Consider the following 10364-nt stretch of genomic DNA (forward strand, 5'->3'; position numbering starts at 1 on the left):
CCCAATATCACAGGATGTGTACATCCCCTCTGTGATATTGTCTCTAATACTCGCAGGGGGAGTAGATGATATCACTCCCAATATTGCAGGCAGTGTACACCCTCTTTGTGATATTGTTCCTAAGATCCTGGGAAAAAGAGAATGATGTTACTCCCAATATCGCAGAAAGTGTACAACCCCCCTGTGATATTGTTCCAAATATTCATGGGAAGAGAGGATATTACTCCCAATATCGCAGGAGGTGTACACCACTACTGTGATATATTTACTAATATACAGGGAAGAAGAGAAGAATATTACTCCCAATGTCGCAGGAGGTGTACACCCACCCTGTGATATTGTTCCTAATATCCAGAAGGAAACAAGAGGGTACACACTTCCTCTATGATATTGTTCCTAATATCACAAGGGGGAGAAAAGGACATTACACCCAATATTGTGCGTGGTGTACACCCCCACGTTATATTTCCCAAATATCCAAATGGGGAAAAGATGATATTACTCCAAATATCGCAGAGGGTGTACACTGCTCTATAACACTGTTGCTAATATCCAAAAAGGGAGAGGATAATATTACTCTCAATATCGCAGGGGTGTTCACCTCTTCTGTTATGATGTTCGTAATATCCAGGGTTCAAAATAATAATATTATGCCCAATATCGCAGGGGGTGTATACCATCCAGGCAACAATGTTTCTAATATCCAGGTGGAGACAGGATGATATTACTCCCAATATCGCAGGGGGTGTACACACCTTCTGTCACATTGTTTCTCATATCCAAAGAGAGAGAGGATAATATTACACCCAACATCACCGGGGGTGTACACTTCCCTTGTGATAATGTTCCCAATATTCAGAGAGACAGAGACAGAGAGAGAGAGATGATGATGATATTGTGCCCAATATTACAGGGGGTGAACCACCCCTTGTGACATTGTTTCTAATATTCAGGGTGGGAGAGAATGATATTCCTCCCAATGTCACAAGGGGTGTACACACTTTCTGTGATATTGTTCCTAATATTCAGGGAAGAGAGGATGATATTACTTTCAATATCGCAGGGAGTCTACACCCCTTCTGTGATATTGTTTCTAATAACCAAGGGAAGACAGCATAATATTTATCCCAACATCAAAGGGGGTATAAACCCACCTTGTGATATTGTTTTTAATATCCAGGAAAGAAGAGGATACTATTAGTATAAATATCGCAGGGGGTGTACAAACCCCTGTGATATTGTTTCTGATATCCAGGGGTAAAGAGAATGATATTACTCCCAATATCGCAGAAAATGTACATTCACCCTGCGATATTGTTTCTGATATCCAGAGAGGGAAAAGATAATATGACTCTCAATATCAAATGTAGTGCACGGTCCCCCTGTGATATTGATTTTAATATCCAGGTGAGAAGAGGATAACATTACTCTCAGTATCACAAGGGGTATACACCACCCCTGTGATATTTTTCCTAATATACAGGGGTGGAGACGTTGCTATTGCTTTCAATATTGCAGGGGTGTACACATCCTTTGTGGTATTCTTCCTAATATCCAGAAGAAAAAAGATGACATTACTCCCAATATCGCAGCAGGTGTACACCCCTTTGTGATATTGTTCCTACTATATAGCAGGGAGAAAATGATATGACTCTCCATGTCGCAGAGGATGTACAAACCCCTGTGATATTGTTCCTAATATCCAAGAAGAAAGAGGATGATATTACTGTCAATATTGCAGGGTGTGTACATACCCCCTGTGATACTGTTTCTAATATCCATGCGGGAAAGAGTGATATTACTTCCAATATTATAACTGGCTATATTGTTCTTAATAATCAGAGGGGGAGAGGATGATATTACTCTCAATATCGCAGGGGTTGTACACTTCCCCTGTTATATTGTTCCGAATATCTAGGTGGGGAGATGAAGATATTATTCCCAGTATCACAGGAGATGTACACCACTCCTGTGATTTTGTTCCTAATATTCAGTGGGGGAATGAATGATATTACTCCTAAGAACGCAGGAGGTGTACAACCTCCTGTGATATTGTTTTTAATATCCAGTGGGGGAGAGGATGATATTACACCCAATATCAAAGGGGGTGTCCACCCCTTCTGAGATATTATTTTTCATATCCAGGTGGGGAGAGGATATTACTCCCAATATCGCAGAAGGTGTAAAATCCCCCTGTGAGTTTGTTCCTAATATCCAGGGAAGGAGAGCTTGATATTCCTTCCAGTATTGCAGGGGCTGTACACATCCTCTGTGGTATTATTCCTCTTATCCAGAAGTTAGAGGATGACATTATTCCCAATATCGCAGGGAGTGTACACTTTTTTGATACTGTTCCTAATATTTAACGGAGAGAAAATTATATTACTCCAAACATCGCAGAGAATGCACATGCTTCCTCTGACAGTTTTTAATATCCAGGGGTGGAGAAGATAATGTTACACCCAATTTCACAGGGGTTGTACTTTTCCCTTGTGATATCGTTCTTAATATCTAAAGGGGGAGAGGATGATATTACTCTCAATATCGCAGGGGATGTACACCTTCCCTGTGATGTTTTTACTAATATCCAGTGGAGGAGAGGATGTTATTACTCCCAATATTGCAAAGGATGTATACCACTCTAGTGATATTTTTCCTAATATTCAGGGCAAGAGAGGATGATATAACTCAATATCGTAGGGTGTGTCCCCCTGATACTATTTTTAATATCCAGGAGGGGAGAGGATGATGTTACTCCCAATACGGCAGGAGGTGAACACCCCCTTGATATTGTTCCTAATAATTATGAGGGGAGAGGATGATATTCCCTCCAAAACCGCAGGGGGTGTACACCCTCCGTATGATACTGTTCCAAACATCCAGGGGAAAGAAGATTATACTACTCCCAATATCGCAGGGGGTGTACACCCCCACTGTGATATTGCTTATACCGTTCAGAAGGAAAGAGGGTGATATTACGTTTAATATTGCAGAGGGTGTACATCATCCACTCTGTGATATTGTTCCTAATATTCAGGTGGGGAAAGGGTGATATTATGCAGAATATCACAAAGGGTGTACATCCCCCTTTAATATTGTTTTTAATATCCAGAGCGAAGAGCATGATATTCCTTTCAATGTCGCAGGAAGTTTACATGCCTCCCCCTCGAAATATTGTTCCTAATATCCAGGGGGGGAGAGGATGATATTACTCCCAATAACACAGGGGTTGTACACTTTCCCTGTGATATTGTTCCTAATACCCAGGTGGGGAGAAATACTATTATTCCCTATATCGCAGGGCGTGTACACATCTCATGTGATACAGTTCCTCATATCGAAGGGAAGAGACAAGGATATTACTCACAATATCGCAGGGTGTGTACACCCTACCCGTGACATTGTTCCTAATGTCCAGGAGAAAAGAGAATAATATTACTTCCAATATCTCAGGGGATGTACACCCCTCCTCTGATAATATTTCTAATATCCAAAAGAAAGTGGATGATATTACTCTCAATATCGCAGGGAGTGTATACTCTCTTTGTAATATTGTTCCTCATATCAAGAAAGGGAGGCGACAATATTACTCCCAATATCTCAGGGCATGTACACTCCCTGTTATATTGCTCCTAATATCTAGCGAATGAGAGGATTATATTACACCCAGTATCGCAGGGGTTGTATACCCCTTTGAGATATTTTTCCTAGTATCCTGACGGGGAGAAGATGATATTACTCCCAATATTGCGATGAGTGGACACATCCCCAATGATATTGTTACTAATATCCAGGGAGCAGAAGATGATATTACTCCCTCTATTGCAGGGGTGTGCACCCCCCTTTTGATATTGTTAATAGTATCCAGGAGGAAAGATGATAATATTAATGTCAATATTGTAGGGGGTGTACACCCGCTCTGTGATATTGTTTCTAATATCCAGTGGAAAAGAGGATGATACTAATCCCAATATCGAAGGCAGTTTAAACCCCGCTGTGATATTGTTGTGAATATCCACGGGGGAGAAGATGATATTACTTCCAATATCGCAGGAGTTTTACATCCCCCCGTGATATTGTTCCTAATATTCAAGAGGGGAGAGTATGATATTACTCCCAGTATCACAGGGGCTGGAAACCCCTCTGTGATATTGTTCCTAATATCCAGGAGAGAAGAGTATGATATTACTCCCAATATTCGGAGTGTTTACACCCCACCATGATATTGTTTTTAATTTCTAAAAGAGAATGATATTACTCCAAATATTCTAAAGGGTGTACAGCCCCCCGTGATATTATTTCTAATATTCAGGTGGGAAGAGGATATTACTCCCAATGTCACAGGTGGGGAGAACACGATCTCTGTGATATTGTTCTCAATATCCATGACGAGAAAGGATAATATTACTCCCAATATGACAGGAAGTGTACACCCTCCTGTGATATTGTTCCCAATATCCAGGTTCAGAGAGGATGATATTGCTTTCAATATCACAGGGGGTGAACACCTTGCCTGTGATATCGTTTTTCATATCCACTGGCGAGGAGGATAATATTACTTGCAATATTACAAGGGGTGTACAGCCCTCCTGTGATATTGTTCTTAATATCCAGAAAGGAAAAAAATGGTATTACTCTCAATAGCGCAGGGGATGTACACACCCCATCTCTCCGTGATATTGTTCCTTATATGCAGAAGAGGAGAGGATAATATTACTGCCAATATCGCAGGTGGTGTACACAATCCCATGCAAGTCAGATTAGTGGTAAGGATCCAGCATTCCTTGAGCAATTAATTTAAAATCTGAATAATCCTTTTGCAGAAAAGAGAATAAAGCAGAGGACAAAGAAAGCAAATGAAAGAAATACAGCAATCCAGCACAAACATCTGAAATTTCTGATTCCCATGTTTTTACTATTGTGTTCTGAAATATTCTCATATAGAGCTAATCCCCATCTTTTTGTAATTTCTAAGAAACTTTATATCTCCTAAATAATGTCCACATTTTGTCTAGCAAAAACAAATTCCCAAGAGGATAGAGGCTTCAGAGGATTGTTAAAACTCATTCAATATAGTTAGTTATAAAGCATCTTTAAAGCTGGATTAATAAAATTATTTAATAGAGAATACATTATACTTAGTGGAATTCCAAACACAAATACCTTTTTTAAACCATACTATGGCTAAGTCAAAATTTTTCATACAGGAAATTATTAGTATTTCCCAAGTATTCATTGTAAAAATAATACAATGGTAAAAATTAATTTTATAAGGATAACAGCACACAAAATAAAAGTGAAGTAAAATACAGTGAAGAAAAGTGAAAATAAAAGTTGTACATTCATGTATTCATGATTCTATTTTGTAAAGTTAATTCTTCTGTTAAATTTGTAGGATGACTCAGTCTTGTTTTGGCTTACATTTACAGAATGTATATTAAAATATTTTATTAAAAACACAAAAAACCTTATAACTCATCAAAAATAGTGTTATAAAATATTCTAAAATTACATGCATGAGTAGAAAGTTAATTCAGACTTTGAAGAGTTGTTTTAATATTATTTAAAAAGTCAGACCTTTAATGGAGCTGAAACCCAAGAGCAGATACTAATAATTTGTCATTCTTATTTAAATGGTGAGATAATGGATACAAAGATTTATGTTTTTTCTCTCATAACAAGAATCAGCTAACCAATACTATAAGTAAGGATGTTAACACTCATTTAATTAGAAAAACAAGTAATCATTTCTTCAGGTATCTTAATCCACAGAGCTTAAGAATTATTGAAATTAAAACTACTGATGTTCAAACTTAAAGCTAGATGATAATGTTTAACATTATATCAAATTTGCTGATGTTCTATGTCTATGTATTTTCTTTCAACCAAAAATGTCACAATACAACATAGAACCTGGAAAGCACAGAATTAAATAAAACAATGTTTTCTGAGAAAAAAATAAATTTGGCATTCTAAAAGTGAAATAACACATTTTCAGAACTCCTAAAGAAACTTATCCATGAGGTAAATGAACAACAAATCTAAGCTAATAAATGCACAAGAGATACCCACCTTCAAAAATATTGTATTTCTAATCTGGCCAGGACAATGAACTTTACTGGTGTGAAAGTAACCTTTCTTCCCTGATATAAGCAGTGATGATATGTAATCAGCCTATTTGTACTGACTATAAGCAATGATGATATTGAGACCTGACCCCTTCCAGCATTCTTAAGCCCTATTGCTTCCTCTAACGTAGTTATCCTCACTGCCCCTAGAGTATTTCTAGATAATAGTCTTTCTATACAGACACTGGAAAGTTGCCTCTTAATTATAGGTATGAATATCACAAGATGCCTATATATCAGGTTAACTGTGTCTAATGTAAATAATGAAACTCTGATGTCATATATATGTATATTACATATGTAATATATTCTGACATATATATTTTTATTTTAGTAATTTAGAAAATAATCTGGACATTTAATACATTTTCCCTAAACTTTACTAAAGAGCTATCATTAAAATAACTTTTTAAAATTAAACTAAGAAAGAATACAATGAAATAATATAAAAATGAAATTCACATCTAACAATCAATGTATAGAAAATATCATATATATATACAGATGCTTGCTTTTTTCTAGGTGTTTGTAAAATGTTTATAGGAAGCATTGTCATATATCAGAAGTTTTACTTCATTAAATAAAATTAAACATATATTTTCTAGGTTGTACTGATATGTCAGCGTAAATTATGGACATTTTGTTCTGAGTATAGTTTAAGGTATATTTTATACAGCAGAAGTGCACGGTCTGCCAAATAGAGAAAGGTACTGTACTGTACCTTTAGATAACATGGGTAAATTGATGCATTATAGAAATTCCGCACATCATTTATACATGTCCAAATGTAATAGCATAAAATGCATCACCATAAATCATTTTTCTTTCATTATTTAAAGTATAGTAAGGTCACCTCCAAGTTAAGACAATATTAGCCATTTTATTTATTACAGGATAAAAAATGAAACCAGTAATCTCTTACAGGACTGTAAGTACATTTTTTCTTTGAATTGGTTTCTTCCCTCTCTCTTTCGTGATATTTTGATTCTAGTTTTACCAGGGAAACAAAACCCATGATAATGTGGAACATAAATTTATGGAAAGAAATGGAGTCCATTACATGAAACACTGAATGCAAAGCTGCTAGATAAGAAATGGCAGGTTACTATAAATTAAGCAATACCCGTTCAGAAGAGTATGACAGTATAATTTTAAGACTCTCAGTAGCTCATTTATCAACAACTAATAATATATCCTGTTTACAAAGATTGAAAATTCAACAAAGAGTGAAAAAAAACCATAAAATCCTTATTTCCATTTTTAACAATGCGTAAGAATATATTCTAACCAGGTTACTGTTGAGTCCATACTGCCTGCTGATAGTTTGATTACACAAAAGCCAGAAAATATGGAATCTTTTAAATTATTTAACATGACTTTAATCTATTTGTAGGTCATTTTGAAGAGCTTGGGCTGCTGTGAGAACTCAATGGAAAGTTTATATGAGCTAGCGTGGATAATAGGAGTCTATTTCTCACACACAGAAGGATAAGTGATGTAGATAGATGATAGGTAGACACAGAGATAGATAACCAATTCACACTTTTAAAATATCAAACATGACATTTGTACCCTGAAAAGTATGTGCACTGAGAATAAGAAACAGTGACAATTCACATTTAAGGATCTCACATTCAGTCAGTGGAAATTAAATTCCTCATCTCTTAATGTTGATGTTGATATTGATGAAGAATTTCCGTCTGAGAGATATGTTTGCTTCTCCAAACAATTCACCCCTAAAAAATTTTTTTTTTAGAATTGGGTAAGGAGCTGAATACAGACAGGTGCAAATCCTATTTTAATTTTTCATATTAAAACTCATTTCTACCACTCCCTTCTACTGGAAGTGTTATGAATTCGTAAGTAGTTAAAGCTCTGGTTTTCCTTTATTTGAAGGCTGTGGTTGAGAGTATTGCACAGGTACCCTAATCCTATTTTACTCAGTTTTGGCATTTGACCTCCAATTAATGAGTATCAGCTCACAGGAGCAAAAATATTTTAGGAACTTTAAGAAAGTCATTAATCATAATTTTATATCATAAAATTAAAATATGATATTACTAAACACTAGTAGCCATAATCATTTCATATTATTGTCAGGTACTACATTGTTTGTAAACTCACCAATGGATCTCTGGTTAGGTGACAGATAACTTAAGCTAAATTTTATATTCATTAGAACTGTTTCTTACTATGTATTTCTACTAAATTAGAAAGTATCGGGAGCTATAAGTCATTAAATTTCACTCGTTAGAGTTTTATCAGAGAACTTTGGATATTTGCCAAAAATGAACTCAGATAAATTAAATAGAATTCTCACTGAAATATCCATTGTTTGGATAAGTAATGAACGTGTCAGACCAAAATCTAGAAAATTAAATGCTTTAACTTAGTAGAAAATGCACAGGTCTCCATCATAAATTGTTAAATAATCATAAATGTTATGAGTTATTTTAATTGATATCCATCTTCTCCCCTCATCCCCACCAACAAGCAGACCCTTATAGAAGAATGAAACACACGTTGTTAACGTGTGAGATGGGGAGACACTGGAAGAGCAGAGGGAAAATGATAAACTGAAGTGAAGGAAAGTGAACTCTCCCAATAGGGAAGCATTATTAAGCCAGTGAGTAACTGACTTTATTGCAGGGAGTATCTGAAGCTTAAACTTGTCAAGGAAATCTTGGAAACAGTATAAAATATGCTTCAAAATCATCCTGAGGCAAGGTAACTGGAGTATTTATAGTTTCATACCTGTCAGTCAATCATTGGTTAGGGGCTGCCTCCAAATGGACATTAAATTCAAGCCAATCCCAACCAGCTGTGCTTGTAGGCAAAGCATATTCTGGCAACCCAAGGATGGCACTATGACCTTAATGTTGATACTGACCACTGGAAATCAGGCTGATAAACACATATGAGCTATATTATGAATATATCTAAAATAACATATATTATTAATAATACCTATCACTCATATATGACAATATAATATACATTATGTTTATATGTACATAATAAATACTTAATTTATAATAATTATTATATAGAATAATAATTATATAAATAATGTAATTATATATGAATACAATAATAATTAAATGTGCTATATAAAAATATATAACATATACATAATTATATAAAATATACAATGTATTATTATATATTTATTATGTACATGTAAATATATGATATAATGTATATATTATATAATGTAAATATATACATTAGGTCTATATATTTATCTAATATGATATAAAACAATGTAAAATATATATTATGTGTATTTATAATGTAAATGCAATATGTAATGTAAATGTAGATATATTTTAATATATCTATACATATATATTTTCTTTATCCAATCATGTATTAATGGGCACTTAGAATGATTTCATATCTTTGCTATTGTAAATAGTGCTGCAATAAACATATATGTACAGGTATCTTTGTGACATACTGATTTGTTTTCCTTTGGATGGATACCCAATAGTGGAATAGCTGGATTGAATGGTAGTTTTATATTTAGTTCTCTGATGAATGACTCTCTACACTGTTTTTCATAGAGGTTGTACTAATTTAAATTTACACCAACAGTGGATAAGCATTTCGTTTTCTCTGCATCCACCAAAAGATATTGGTGAGGACCAATATCATTTTCTAATTTACTTTTTAATAATAATCATTCTGACTGCTGTAAGATGATATCTCATTGTAGTTTTTATTTGCATTTTTCTGATGATTATTGATGTTGAGCATTTTTTCATATGCTTTTTGGCCATTTGTATATCTTCTTTTGAAAAATGTCTTCATATATTTGTCCATTGTTTAATAGAGCTACTTGTTATTTCTTCATTAAGTTATTTGAGTTTGTTGTAGATTCTGCATGTTAGTTCCTCCCAAATTAGTCAATGTGATCCATCAAATATACAGAATTAAAAACAAAAACCATATGATCATCTCATTAAATGCAGAAAAAGAATTTGATGAAAAATCAATCATGGTTTAATAAAAACACTAAACAAACTTGGCATCAAAAGAACACATCTTAAAATAATAAATGTCATATATGACAAACTCACAGCCAACATCATACTGAAAGGGAAAAAGTTGAAAACATTCCACCTAACAAATGTAACAAGATATGGATGCCTACCTTCACCACTCCTATTCAACATACTACTTGGAAGTGCTCGTGAGAGCAATCAGGCAAAAGAAATAAATGAAATGCACCCA

The sequence above is a fragment of the Theropithecus gelada genome, chromosome 4 (assembly GCF_003255815.1).
Source record: "Theropithecus gelada isolate Dixy chromosome 4, Tgel_1.0, whole genome shotgun sequence".
NCBI classification, from domain to species: domain Eukaryota; kingdom Metazoa; phylum Chordata; class Mammalia; order Primates; family Cercopithecidae; genus Theropithecus; species Theropithecus gelada.